The sequence below is a fragment of the Chaetura pelagica genome, unplaced genomic scaffold (genome assembly GCF_000747805.2).
Source record: "Chaetura pelagica isolate M959 unplaced genomic scaffold, ChaPel_1.0 scaffold210, whole genome shotgun sequence".
Classification (NCBI taxonomy): domain Eukaryota; kingdom Metazoa; phylum Chordata; class Aves; order Apodiformes; family Apodidae; genus Chaetura; species Chaetura pelagica.
In genome coordinates this window covers 1,042,428-1,057,541 of record NW_009951862.1, presented here as the reverse complement: position 1 = coordinate 1,057,541, position 15,114 = coordinate 1,042,428, and positions in this window count along the sequence as shown.

Genomic DNA, 15,114 nt, shown 5'->3' with positions numbered 1-15,114 from the left:
AATACCAAAGGCTGAAACATCCCCAGAAACAAACAAAGAATGAAAACTATCCTGAAGTCTGGTGACCAGAGCAGGGGCACATCCTGTCAGGTGAATGCACAGCAGTAGCACAGTTATATCACAGATTTAGAGTGCCCAAAAATATTGCTTGGACACTAATTCCCAATGTATAAATAACCAAATTTATGGCTGACCAGATGACAAATGCTGACCAATACTTGCTGTGTAAAGACAGGTCTCGAGCTTCACTCTGCAGAAGAAAATACAAACTCAAACAAAAAACTCAGACTATAAACCTAATTTGACATTAATTACATACAGCTACAGTAACTACATGAGAGGGGAGCCACAGCTTAGCAGCCTGGCTCATTTTTAGGGGTGGGGAGCATGCATTTGGGGTGAACATCTCCATGAAAACACAAAAGGATTATACTGTGGAGAAAAGCAACTCAGTTAACAAATGTTTCCCCTTATACTGAAAACTCCTTCTTACACCTGTAATTAAAAAGGTCTCCTAAGAAATCAAGAATTAAAAAAAACAGCTGTTGCAGAAAAAAAAAGGGGGGGGAGGGGGGGGGAGGAGGAAATAGTGGAACGAAGATTTCTAGAGGGAAAAAAAATAAAAATTAAAAAGCAAAAGCTAACCCAGCAGAAAAAGATGCCTGGAGAGACCTGGGATGAGAGGGAAAAGGGAGCAGCCAATGAACAAACCTGTGAAAAGACAGTGGGTTTAAGGCTGGTACTTCTGGTGGTGTGAAGAGCTGTGCAGTTTCATCCTAAAGCCAGAGGGAGAAGAGGAAGGTCTTTTCAAGCCATTTTTCTAGTCATTAATTCAGTTTTGCTTCACCTCTGGCCTGAAGGCAGCATGGAGCTGCTGGCAGAGCCTGCTGCCTGCCATGGAGCTGAAGTGTGTCTGGAAACACCTTCCAGTGCTGACTCCCCAGCTTACATCTACCTGCTTTAGGGTTCTCCTGCCACACACGGACCCACAAGCAGCTCCTTCCCAGCACCAGCTCCCAGTGCCCAGTGTGCAAGTTCAGATTTACACTGTTAATGCAGATATCCATCTCATTTAGGCATGTTCCACCCCCACATACCCCTGTACTTCCTGAGTACTGTGGCATTGCATGGCAAGGAGCTCCACAGGTCTGCAGGGTCTTTTTCAGCCTTTACTCCTGATTCTGCTACTGTAAACTTTCTCTCCAGAATTTATTCAAAACAACAGCTAAATTATCTCCCCCAGCTGCTAGAATGGTGTGAGAATGCTGTGTGCCATGCCTGCTGCTCCCCACAACAAGCACTAGCTGGCCCTGGTGTCCTAAGTTTGGCTGAGATTAATTTTCAGAGGGGGCTGGGAGGGGACACAGCCATGACTGCTGACCCAAAGTAGCCAAGGGGATCTTGGATACCATAGGAATCACGTTCAGGGTACAAACTGGGGGAGTCTGCCAGGGAAGGGAGGGATTGGCAGGCTGGGCATTGGTTCCAGGTGGTGAGCTACACTCACTTCATATAGTATTTATTAGTATTATTGTTCTTGCTTCTCCCCTTGTGTTGTCCTATTAAACTGTTCTTGTCTCAACCCACGAGTTTTACCTTTTTTATCTTGCAGTTCTCCCCCCATCCCACTGAGGGGAGGAAGGAGCAAATTAACTGGACAGGTTGTGGAGCCCCAAAGTTCACAGAGTTTTAGAGGATTTCAGCTGGCTGTGGTTTGCTTTCAATCACTGTCTGCTCAAAGCAATGATTTAGAGGATCTTTAGGTCTGGCCAAGCCTACTTTTCTCCCACTTACCTGAACATGCTGCCTTGAGGGCAATTCTCTAGAAATGTTGACTCAGGAATGGTCACAGATGTGCCCACAGGTGTCCTCAGCTGTACCTGTTCAGGTGCCCATGGTAGCTGGGAGAGTACTCACAGCTGTGCAGAAAGGCCCAGGAAGCAGCTCTGATCTCCTCAATCTCACCAGAGGGACCCTTGAGCACAGCACAGGCTCAAACATGACCCAGACCACTCTGCCAGGGCCAGAGCTCTACCCTCAAGACACATGAAACAAGTGTCCCCAGCCAACAACTCTTACTGCCATGCCCATTAAGACCTAAACCTCTGCAGAGAGGCTTAGGGCTTGCTGCAGGTCTGGGAGAAGTCTGCAAACCTGGGGGCAAGTCCCTGAAGCAGCAGAGCCTGTGCCAAGAGCTCTGGGCTTCACACAACTCAAACATCAGGCTCAGAGCTGCCTTTGGCTGGAAGGTGAACCAGGATCTGTTTCATAAGAGTTGTCAGGGTTGGAAGGGACCTCTGAGGATCACCTAGTCCAACCTTCCTGCTAAAGCAGGATCCCCTACAGCAGATCACACAGGAACACATCCAGGTGGGTTTGGAATGTCTCCAGAGAAGGAGACTCCACAACCTCTCTGGGCAGCCTGGCCCAGGGCTCTGTCACTCTCACAGTAAAAACTTTTTCCTTATGTTTAACTTGAACCTCCTGTGCTTCAGCTTGTGCCTATTGCCCCACCATCCAGACCTTATCAGCTTGGTCCCCTGGTATTTCAGGTAACCACCCACAAAAATGTCTTTGAGAGGCTGTAGGTAAAGTTGAAATTCACTCCTCGAAACGCACTGCACCTGTTTGTGTGTGGTGGGACCTCTGTGCCTGTTGTCACCTGTGCTCTGGGTGCAGCCAGGTGGATGCTCAGGAAAGGAGGGATGTAAATGGGTCATCCCGCTCTGGGCAGCACCCAGCAAATTGGAAATTTGATGGCAATCCCATCCTTCTAAAAAATTACACTGCAAAGAAGCATAATTTAATCTTGCAAAGCAGAGGCTTTAAGTGGGGTCTTCCTTGTTTCTCCCTACTCTTTCTTGAGACCTCAAGGCAGAATTACTCTCAAACACAGGAACTTTGCTTCCTTTGTTCTCTGTTCCACTGCCTCTGACACCCTCCCTGCAAGCTCTGCAGAACACAAACCCACTCACTAAAGAAGTAAACTGGTGTGAAAGGCCTCCCTGGCAAGTGTGGCCCCAACGCTTTGCTCCCCTGGGCAGGTGTCTCGCTCTCCCCCCTGGAGCCCTGCAGGAGCACAAGGTCTGACAGGAGCATTTCCAGCTGCAAGTTGACTGGATAGAGCACAAGATGAGCAAAATGCTTCTTAACTGGAGCAGTGGGAGAAGCACTTTAGAGAGGAGAGAGAAAAGAACAAGTAAACCTGTGCAAAAGGACGAAAGAGGGGACGGATGCAGAGGGACAAGGAGAGGATGCAAGAGGGACAAGACACAGCAGGTTACACTGAGCAAATGGGGAGCCAGTGGGTTGCTAGGCTTTCAAGTACACTCTGCCTGTCTGTGCACAGATGCTATTTATGGGAATGTGCCAGAATCAATAGACAGAACATTTTTATTCAACATCCTTATGAATGCCCTGAAACAAAAGGCAAACAGCGTATTAATTACAGCTGCGGATGATGCTAAATTTGGAGCAGTAATGAGAGAGCCAGAGCAACACTGAGGGATCCATGCAGAAACAGGGAGAGCAAGGCTCAAAGCAAAGATCTGCCTGGATGGAAAAAGCAAAGTTCAGGCAGTAACTGCAGAGAGGGAGCTGCAACGAGGCTGAAGCACTTGGGGAAGTGGAAGCCTGCGAGGAACATCACCAACAGCTCATAAAATATTCTCAGCTTGCAATAAGATAAGGCAGCTCCCCATCAGTGTGAACAGGAACAGCAGGCTCAGAGGTATCATTTCACTGTCAGAGAGAAGCAATTAAAACTGCACCAGACAGTTTAAAAATGGATGGGAATTCAACAGCACAAAACCACTGAGCCATCTTTTTCAGAACAGCTCATTAACCCCATGGATGAACTTCCATAAAACCTTTACTAGGCCCAGCACCAAACTCTTCTGAAAAGCTGAGTGTCCAGGGGACTGACCTCCTATGAAGATATGGGGAGATCTTGCCACAGTCTAAAACTACTTCACAGGCACCAGGAAATCATCCTCTGCTCTAAATCATTGCTTACATTGGAGCAGATCTCTTCCCCAAAAAATTTCAACTGTTACATGTTGAACATCAAAACTAGAACCTCTAAACCAGGAACCACATGAGAAACATGGTATGTGTTAACTGTTTGTGAATCCAGCAGATTCTAGTTTGCTTTTGAGTTTTATCTGGTGGTAAAAAACCCAAGTCAACCAAAACAAGAAGCCCAACAAGCACTGGGTTCCCTCTGCTCATCTGAACAGACAATGCTGGCTCCTGAAAGAGGGAAGATGACTGGACACACTTCTCAGGCAGAGATTACAAGGAGACACTGTAGATAGCTACTATCTGCATGCTACCAATGTCAAACTTCACCTAGTTACATGGAGCAAATCACAATTATCTCTGAGGGACAAAACTCTGGACATAAAAATAGAAGCAGTGAAACAAAATCCATTGCACATTCACAGCAGCCCTACTGCCAAGATATAAAACACATCATTAAAACACAGAATGATGCCACAGGACCATTCCAGCAGGGGGGTGACACACAGAGCCTGGCATCAACTCACAGTGCCTGCAATTCCTGCCTGTGCAGGAGTGGTGAGAAGAGGAGGGAGAGCAGGGCTGGGAGCAGGGAGGGGAATTAGCCAGTCCCACTGCTGGCATCTCTCTCATGCCTGGCTAAAAACTCACAGTCCCTTGCAGAAGAAAGGAATTTGGACACTACATTCATCCCCAGCACAGTGACTGCTGGGAACCTGACACAAGCCTGAAGAGCCATGATCCTGGCAGTTTGGTCTAGGTGAGCTGTAAACACAGTTCCCACCCACAGCCCCGTTTTCCAAACGGAATTTGGGACTAGGCAAGTTTTGTGAACATGCAGGCTTTTCTGCATGTTAAAAAAAAAAATGCAGCAAATGTTCCTCTGGTCCTGATACAGCAAATCACTGACTCAGTTTTAAGTCAAAGAATCAGAGAATCATGGAACCCTTCAGGCTGGACAAGCCCCTCGGGATCCCCGAGTCCAACCCCCATCCCTGCTCTGCCAGGTTCTCCCCTAAACCATCTCCACCAACACCACATCCAAACCACCCTCCAACACACCCAGGGATGGTGACTCCACCACCTCCCTGGGCAGCCTGTTCCAGTGTCCAACCACTCTTGCTGTGAGGAAATTGTTCCTACTGCCCAGTCTGAACCTGCCCTGGTGCAGCTTGAGGCCCTTCCCTCCTGTTCTGTGATCACCTGTGAGAAGAGACCAGCACCAACCTCTCTACAATGACCTCTCAGGCAGGTGTAGAGACTGATGAGGTCTCCCCTCAGCCTCCTCTTCCTCAACTAAACATTCCCAGCTCCTTCAAGTGTTCTTCATCAGATTGATTCTCTAGACCCTTCACCAGCTTCATTGCCCTCCTCTGTCCTCGCTCCAGCACCTCGAGATCTCTCTGGAATTGAGGTGCCCAAAACTGGACCCAACACTCCAGGTGTGGCCTCCCCGGTGCTGAGCACAGGGGGACAATCACCTCTCTACTTCTGCTGGTCACACCATTTCTGATACAAGCCAGGATGCCACTGGCTTTCTTGGCCACCTGGGCACACACTGGCTCATGTTCAGCTGCTGGTCAATGAGAACCCCCAGGTCCTTTCCTGCCAGACACTTCCCAGCCACACTTCCCAAGCCTGGAGCATTCCCTGGGGTTGCTGTGGCCCAAGTGCAGGACCCAGCACTTGGCCTTGTTGAAGCCCAGACCACTGACATCAGCCCAAGGATCCAATCTATCCAAGTCCCTCTGTAGAGCCTCCCTGTCCTCACACAGACCAACACTCCCATCCAGCCTGGTGTCACCTGTGAACTTTACTGCTAACACACTCTACGTCCTTACCAAGATCATCAGTAAAGATGTTAAACAGAAACAATCCCAACACTGAGCCCTGAGGACACTTGTGAGTGGCCCCAGATGGACTTGACCCCACTGACCACCACCCTTTGGGCCAGACCATCCAGCCAGTGCTTGATCCAACAGACCATGTGCTCATCCAGGCCATGAGCAGCCAGGGTTTTTTTATGAGACTTCTATGGGGAACAGTGTCAAATGCTTTTTGCAGGTCCAGATAGACAATATCCACAGTCCTTCCCTCATCCAATAGTTGGGTCATCAGGTCATAAAAGGAGATCAGGTTCATCAGGCAGGACCCTTAAAGCCATGCTGGGCCTGATCCCCTGGTTATCCTCTCTCTGTCTTCTAATAACACTCAAGCTGATTACAAATCTTAAGTCAGCCAACGTGGGGATGCATGAAGTGCCAGGGAGCAAGGCAGGAACTTCCAGATCACCTGTGTCTCACCAACACCGAAGATGGGGAAGAACACATGGGGCAAAGTGCTGGCCACTCCAAACAAGACAGATGACTTGCCTGACGAGGTCAGAGCAGTGGCACACCTACCCCAACACCCCTTCCCAACAGGGAGAGGAGCTGCTATCCAGTAAAGACAAAAGAAAAAAAAAAACCTGTAAGAGGAAAAAAAGACAAACCAGCCCAGTTAAAGCTGCACTAGCAGCACCTGCACACTGGTAGACTTCAAAAGATGGCATTTTGCACAGAGTCTGAGGAAAGAAATTACCAAGGCTGAAGGATATCCTAGAGCTGTTATCACACCTGCTCATACTGGGAGGGTAAGATACCCACCAAGGGCCAGGGGCTTGGTTTTAAGTCTCCTTCTGAGGATGTCAGCCCCGTTTCATAGAATCACAGGGGTTGGAAGGGACCTCTGAAGGTCATCGAGTCCAACCCTCTGCTAAAGCAGGATCTCCTACAGCAGATCACGCAGGAACACATCCAGACAGGTTTTGAAAGTCTCCAGAGAAGGAGACCCCACAACCTCTGGGCAGCCTGTCCCAGGGCTCTGTCACCCTCACAGGAAAGAAGTTTCTCCTCATGTTGAGGTGGAACTTCCAGGGTTGCAGCTTTACCCCTGCAAAACTCGGAGCAGAGAGCTCAGAACAAGCTGCACCAGCCTGGCTGCTCCCTAGGGTTGGCCACCATCACTGACAGCTAGAGCCCCAAGATGGACTTTGTCAGCTGCTGGTCTCAAGTCAGCAGGCAGGGAGCCCCCCAGATGGGGCTGCCAGACCCTTCCTCTGCCTCCCCACTCAGTGGCATCCCTGGCATCCCACTCAGTGGGGGCCCTGCCAGACAGAAGGATCACAAGCCCAGAGCACCAACCATGAAACACGACCAGGAAAAAATAATCTAGTGCACTTATTGTGGTGAAGAAATGTAGAACAAACCTCCAGCCACAAGAACACATCCTATTTGAACCTCTTGTTGAAGTCCATCTGATTTCTGGTTGGCTTTCTCCTAAGCTCTGTGTCACAGTCTGTGCCACAGCTGCCTCCTGGCAGCCCCTGGATGGAAAGCCAACCTCTGATGCCTTCCCAGCCCCAAGTGGGACTGCTTGAAGTTACACTCAGCAAAGGCTTCTACACTCACACACACTGTGTCTGCTCAAGGAGGTGAGACCTCGTGGACACAGGAGGGAGTTGTTTCTTAAGAAGACATGAATTCTCGTGGCAGTAGTGGCCAAGAAAGCACATCTTTTGCTTGGGCGAGAAAACCCAGCAAGCACAAGGGCTGTGCTTCACCTGTGGACATGTTAGCTCCTCAACAATAGTGCAGCTGAAAATAACTGACCCTAAAAATGCTGTTGCATGATGGACACATCTTGTGACATGACACTGTTTGGTGGAAATACTCCTTCCACAGCTGGAGTAGCCAGCAGAGTCTCAGCCTCTGTGTGACAAAGCCTGGCAAGAAATGTTCACCTCAGAACAGGCCATTTTTTTTTTCATCCCTGTATATAAAGGGATACCATGACTTGTTTGTTGGAATAACTACCTGAGGATTAAAAATAACAGGGATGGACATGCAACATTCGCCCATTTCCACATGAAGGAGCATTTTCCCTCTTCTTATTCAGCCAGATCAAAACTGCTTGCCAGTGAATTTTAATAAATGAAGGCATAAAAGCCAAGGTCTCTCATCAGGCTACGAGAACTGACGTCTGCATATTCTGCATCTGCCTTCTCTTCCTCAGTTTGCTGTAGCTCAAAGGCAGACTTAGGACTAATGAACCACATCAGCTGATCTGACCAAACCAGGGGAAGCCCTTCCAGTAGTGCTGAGTGGCACCCAAGTCCATTCCCACTGAAACTGAGGGCAGCACTGCCATAGCTGCACCACACTTGGCCTCTTCAGAGCACCCCAAAGATCCTCCACTTCACTACACACACAGACAGCAGTAGAAGCTTCTCTACTGATTCAACATCAGGGCTCAGACCACAAATACACTCAATAATTTAATGGTACCACAATGCTTTTTTTTGCACTGTCGCTAGATAACATCAAGTTTGGGGATATATTTTCTTAAAATGCCATGTCTGCCCTCAGAGAGGAAGGCTTTCCTGTGCCAAACCAGGCCAACACTTGATCTAAGCAAACATCTAATTTAAAAACACTGCCTGATGTCACACACTGCACTGCTGGGAGGGCCAGGGCCAACGTGCAGCACTGATAGATCTACATTAGATACCAAGTCTCCAGAATTAATCTCAGCTTCTGCCATCCTCCAGGGTAACCTTGGAGATCTCTTCCTCCACAGCAGAGAGACATGAGGAGCACTTCCTCCACATCACCCTCCCTAAAAAAAGCTTCATTTCCTGACCTGGAACTGCATTTACTAAGGAGGGAGAAATTTTCTCCCTCAGTCCCTAAATTGCTGCCGAGGAGAAATGTCCAGTTAGTGCTCTGGCCCTGGGCTGTCTGGGAAGAAAACACCTATTAGCAGATGGAACCAACTGGTCAACCCACTGTTTGCTGAGCCCTGCTAACTCTCCTTCCAGAAGCAACCATCTGTTGCACCTTCCTAGCCCTGTCATCACCAGCTCATACAAACCCAGGCTGTCTTTGCCTGCGTGCACATGTTTCCATATGCATTTTCAGGAGCATTCCCCAAAGCCAGCCCTTTTGGCTGAGCACACAAAAGACTTGATCCTGGCTGGAACAGCAGAGGCGTTTGCACTGACAACTGCAGCCAAGAGAACACAAATAAAGGCAGCAGAGCAATGGAAATCATGGCTGACAGCAAGTATTCCAGCAAATGCTAGCACCTCCCTAGGAAGCAAATACAGATTCCCTGAACTCACCAGCAACTGAAGTTTCCCTTAAGATGCTGAACGATTTATCTCTATTTTTAGATCAAAAGAGAACGCTGGAAGAAGCTCTGGTTTCTCTGAAACCTTTTATTCCTGTGTGCAGCCTCTCTCAGCTCAGCCAAATCCTGCATCCCCACAAACCAGGAGCAGATTTCACTTCTCTCCCAGTGACCTCACTGCTGTCCTCAATCCCCACACCAGCCGTGGCTCTGGTGGTTTTTAAGTGCTCTAGAAATGCCACGAAGGAATTCAGGCCAATAGGGTTGTTGGTTTTTTTTTCCAAGGATGGGCTGAAGCAGCAGTAGGTTCAGCCACCAGCACAGCACTCCAGAGCCCTGCACTCAGCAGGCAGCTCTGCCTCAAGGAAGCAAGGTGAGTTATTTAGCATCTCTGCCCACCACTGGCCAAAACCTGCCCTGCCTGCAGCTGGGGAGGTGGCAGGGGAATGGCTTCATCCCACCACTCACACTGTGCAAGAGACTCAGAGCCCAGAGCCAGGGAACAGCAGCTTTTTCAGCTATTAGAAACAAAGAGGTGGGAGCTACAGACTCCTGCATTTTCCAGTCTGCAGGCATGAGGCACAGGAAAGGAGCAGGGACACCTGAACTGCTGGAACTCCAGGCAGGATTTCCGGGGAATGCAGCAGCACCTTTGTCCCAGCTGCCCACGGAATGGGATCCACTGCACAGGACAGACCCTGCTCCAAGCTGCTGCCCTCCCATGCCAGCCAGCAGCTGCCAAAGCAGAGCTCTGATGGTTCTGACTTCTCAGCACTTCCAAGACTGTGGATGATGTTGCTGTCTCTCTGCATCGCTGCCTTGTGAGCAGATGCTTCTGTGCCTGCTTCACTTGTGTGCTGTCAGCTCCCACACCTCCTTCTTTCCAAACACAAACAGAGCTCAGAGAAAAACCTCTTGCAAAATAAATAATTTTTTTAAAAAGCAGCCTCTCCCAGTTCTCTCTCTTCCTGGCAGTTTGAGCCTCAGAGCTGGGTTGCAAATGCTACCCCTCATTAATTTGAGAAGGCATAAGCCTCTTGCATTCAGTGAAACATGTGGCAGGTTGGACAGTGACCCAGAGCCACCAGGTTGGGGGATGGTGCCAGGGGACAGAAGGACACTTCTGTCTCCAGCACACTGGGCAGGCTGATGCTGCCAGCTCTCCAGGGACACTCTGGATGACTGCCCACCATGCTCCCTGAACTACTCACTGCACTGCTCCAGCCCAGACAGCCCTAGCTCAGCCCAGCTCAGCCCAGCTCCCACAGTGAGTTCTGGCACCAGGAGAAGGCCCACACACCCCATCTCTGCCTTCACCCTACCCAGCTAGGTGCTTTTCCTGTTTCCACCACCAGCATGTGCATATACACTGCATGAGGCGGCTGGGTTTCACCTGCCTGCTGAAGAGTGGCCAGGCAGTTTTTGGCCAATTCAAGCACACAAGTCCACCCTTCTGCATCAAAGGTAGGAGCCAAAGCCAATGGAAAACAAGGAGAGCCTTGCTATGGCTCCTGCAAGGAGCTCTGGCCATACCTGTCTCACTGCGCCAAATCCTGCATCCCCACAAACCAGGAGCAGATTTCACTTCTCTCCCAGTGACCTCACTGCTGTCCTCAATCCCCACACCAGCCGTGGCTCTGGTGGTTTTTAAGTGCTCTAGAAATGCCACGAAGGAATTCAGGCCAATAGGGTTGTTGGTTTTTTTTTCCAAGGATGGGCTGAAGCAGCAGTAGGTTCAGCCACCAGCACAGCACTCCAGAGCCCTGCACTCAGCAGGCAGCTCTGCCTCAAGGAAGCAAGGTGAGTTATTTAGCATCTCTGCCCACCACTGGCCAAAACCTGCCCTGCCTGCAGCTGGGGAGGTGGCAGGGGAATGGCTTCATCCCACCACTCACACTGTGCAAGAGACTCAGAGCCCAGAGCCAGGGAACAGCAGCTTTTTCAGCTATTAGAAACAAAGAGGTGGGAGCTACAGACTCCTGCATTTTCCAGTCTGCAGGCATGAGGCACAGGAAAGGAGCAGGGACACCTGAACTGCTGGAACTCCAGGCAGGATTTCCGGGGAATGCAGCAGCACCTTTGTCCCAGCTGCCCACGGAATGGGATCCACTGCACAGGACAGACCCTGCTCCAAGCTGCTGCCCTCCCATGCCAGCCAGCAGCTGCCAAAGCAGAGCTCTGATGGTTCTGACTTCTCAGCACTTCCAAGACTGTGGATGATGTTGCTGTCTCTCTGCATCGCTGCCTTGTGAGCAGATGCTTCTGTGCCTGCTTCACTTGTGTGCTGTCAGCTCCCACACCTCCTTCTTTCCAAACACAAACAGAGCTCAGAGAAAAACCTCTTGCAAAATAAATAATTTTTTAAAAAAGCAGCCTCTCCCAGTTCTCTCTCTTCCTGGCAGTTTGAGCCTCAGAGCTGGGTTGCAAATGCTACCCCTCATTAATTTGAGAAGGCATAAGCCTCTTGCATTCAGTGAAACATGTGGCAGGTTGGACAGTGACCCAGAGCCACCAGGTTGGGGGATGGTGCCAGGGGACAGAAGGACACTTCTGTCTCCAGCACACTGGGCAGGCTGATGCTGCCAGCTCTCCAGGGACACTCTGGATGACTGCCCACCATGCTCCCTGAACTACTCACTGCACTGCTCCAGCCCAGACAGCCCTAGCTCAGCCCAGCTCAGCCCAGCTCCCACAGTGAGTTCTGGCACCAGGAGAAGGCCCACACACCCCATCTCTGCCTTCACCCTACCCAGCTAGGTGCTTTTCCTGTTTCCACCACCAGCATGTGCATATACACTGCATGAGGAGGCTGGGTTTCACCTGCCTGCTGAAGAGTGGCCAGGCAGTTTTTGGCCAATTCAAGCACACAAGTCCACCCTTCTGCATCAAAGGTAGGAGCCAAAGCCAATGGAAAACAAGGAGAGCCTTGCTGTGGCTCCTGCCAGGAGCTCTGGCCATACCTGTCTCACTGCACCCAAGTCCAACCAGCTGCAGCAGCTCAGAATGAAAATTATCATCTACAACCACCATTAAAACTTCAGTTGAGTATAAATGTCTTATTTTCCACACCTGCAGCCAAATGCCTTCTGGAAAGAAGTTAGAACCTCAGGGTGATGCCCAAAAAATAAAATTAAAAGGCAAACCCCCTTTTTTTATACCCTCAGTCCCCTATAAAACAGAATTTCTGACATTTTCCTAAGATGTGCTGCTGTTTCCAACCTGCACAGTCACCCAACACCCACACATTTCTCTCCTACAGTGCCCTGGTGGTGGCCCTGCCTGAAGGATCACCCAAGGGGAGCAACAGACACCAAGTGGGAGCCCAGCACTGCCCTCCCTCCACCCCCAGGGCTCAGAGAACCTATTTCCAGTCTTTCACATCAGGACCCACGTTTGCTGCTCTGCCCAAGCATCCCTCTACATGAGCTGCAGCCCCTTCTGCATCCCAGCTCCTTCCCTTCCATTTATGAAGGACATGAAATAAGCTTCAGGAACACCTCGTGTCACCTTGGCCTCCAGCTTCTCTCCAAGCTCTCAGGTGTCCATGAGGGTTCAGCATGCCTGTAGGTCTACCCTGGATTGCAGCAACTGCTGGTTAAACCAGCACAAAACCCTTCCAGGTGCCTCATTCCCTGCTTCTGAAAGGCCACCTAAGTTCCTTCAAAGATCCAGCTGTGTGGCCACCCTGTGAACTACTCCAGATGCAAAGGGCAGGGGAGGACAAGCCAAACACTGCAGCCCTTGCCACTGACACAGTGAGATCCCACGGGCACAGAAGACATAACAGGCAGGCTGGGCTAGGCAGGATATGAACCACTCAAAAACACTCAAAGTCTGCCAAAGAACAGAGCCAGAGAGACAGGCAAGGAAGGGCAGCCACAAAGACTCACCATGTGTGAAGCCAAACTGCTCAGGACATCATCTGAGAAGCTAGAGGTGAAAAATGGGTTGAGAAAGATCCTCATTTCAGTCTCCCTGCAGAAATCCCCATCCCCCCCAGTGCTGAGGTCGCTGCACAAGAGGGAGAGCAGGATTCCTGACAAAACAGCCCCCTTCTGTCTTTCCTATCAGCCTGGCTTTACTTAGCACAGTCACTGGTAATGTTTCAGCTCTCTAGTGGAGCAGGGCATTTTATTGTTAGCCTACATGGTAAAAATAAAATCAGATTGCAAGAAGTTGCTTAGCTACAATTATAGCATCAGTGTTAATTACAAGTGCAACTGTAATTGCAGGGAGGGAAGGCAAAGTGGCAGTGATGAGGATACATACTAAGTGGTTCTGGTGGGTGAGCCAACATTTTCCATTCCAGCTCTCCAAGGGCAGAGAGAAACACTTTTCCCTTCTTGTAGCAACACCAGACAGGTAGGTCTGCATGGCTCACACTGCTCTGCCCTGGTGGCATCTCCTGGAGAAGAGGCATCTGACTTGCTCTCAGCCCCTTGAGACTTCCTCTGATACTGACAGAACTCTGACCAACATGTTCCCTCTACCTGGAGCAAAGCCTGTCCCAACTCATCCATGGGAACTCCTCAGAGCCTGTATATTGGCACCCCCAAGGCTGGGGATCAGCACAAGGCATCCATCCCTAAGCACCTGTCATTTTTTAGGAGAGAAGAACTGTTTGAGAAAAGAGACTGTTCCTGTAAGAGATGTGGGGAGCTCAGCTCCTCATGCTAGAGGGGAAGGAATAAGCCAGGAACTTCACTACGAAGAGAGACAGCTGTCAGACAACACTTTCAAACAGAGCAGGGGAGGAAAAGGCAGTGCAAATCCACTCTGGATGTGAGCAGGGCTATTCCCTAGTCAGAGATGAAATTCCCATTCTGGAGGTTCATCTCTTCTCTGCTCACAGAAACATAATGTTGAATGGAAGGGATCTTAAAGACCATCCAGATTCAACCCCCCTGCATGGGCAGGGACACCTCCCACCAGCCCAGGCTGCTCCAAGCCCCATCCAACCTGCCCTTCAACACTGCCAGGGATGGGGCAGCCACAGCTTCCCTGGGCAACCTGGGCCAGGCTCTCACCACCCTCACACTCAAGAATTTCCTTCCTCATGACTCACCTCAATCTCCTCTCTTCCAGTTTTAATCCATCCCCCCTTGTCCTCTCCCTCCCTGCCCTTGTCCCAAGCCCCTCCCCAGCTTTCCTGGAGCCCCTTCAGGCACTGGAAGCTGCTCTAAGGTCTCCCTGGAGCCTTCTCTTCTCCAGGCTGAACACCCCAACTCTCCCAGCCTGTCTCCAGAGCAGAGCTGCTCCAGCCCTCCCATCATCTTTGTGGCCCCCTTGAGGAATTACTCCAACAGCTCCATATCCTTCCTATGCTGGGGTCTCTGGAGCTGGGTACAGCACCCCAGGTGGGGTCTCTAGTGGACCAGCTGCTGTCTGGAACTGCTGAAAGCACGATGGAGCTGAGGGCTCATGGACAGCAAGGCCAGCCCTATGTGTGCCACAAAAACCTCCCAAAGCTGCTCTCTGCATGTGGCTGGGACCATTCTGTGCACCAGCAGACAGGAGAGCTCTCCTGGAGTAAGGGGAGGTAATGACCTTGAATTCATTAAGTTCCTCCCACCAAGGTGGCCACAGACACCTTTGAAGAGGCATCTGAGAGGAAAGCACTTGCTCCTTGTTTCCTGACCCAAAGCTTTGCCTACAGCAGCCACCTGAGCACAGGCAGGACCCCAAGGGTGCTCCTGCCAAGAGTGGCAGCAGGAGTCACAGCAAGAGAAGCTTTGATCACATGTCTCCATTGCACACCTGTGAAACAGAGAAAACACTTCCCCCCTCTCTCCTGGAGCTGGGATTTTGCTCTGTTGACAGCTGGTTGCTGTGCAGAGTTTCTAGCACTCTGCACACCGATGGTTAACGACCACAACCAGCCAAAAAGCCAGCAGATGGCACTGAAGCACATGCAAGACTTCCAAA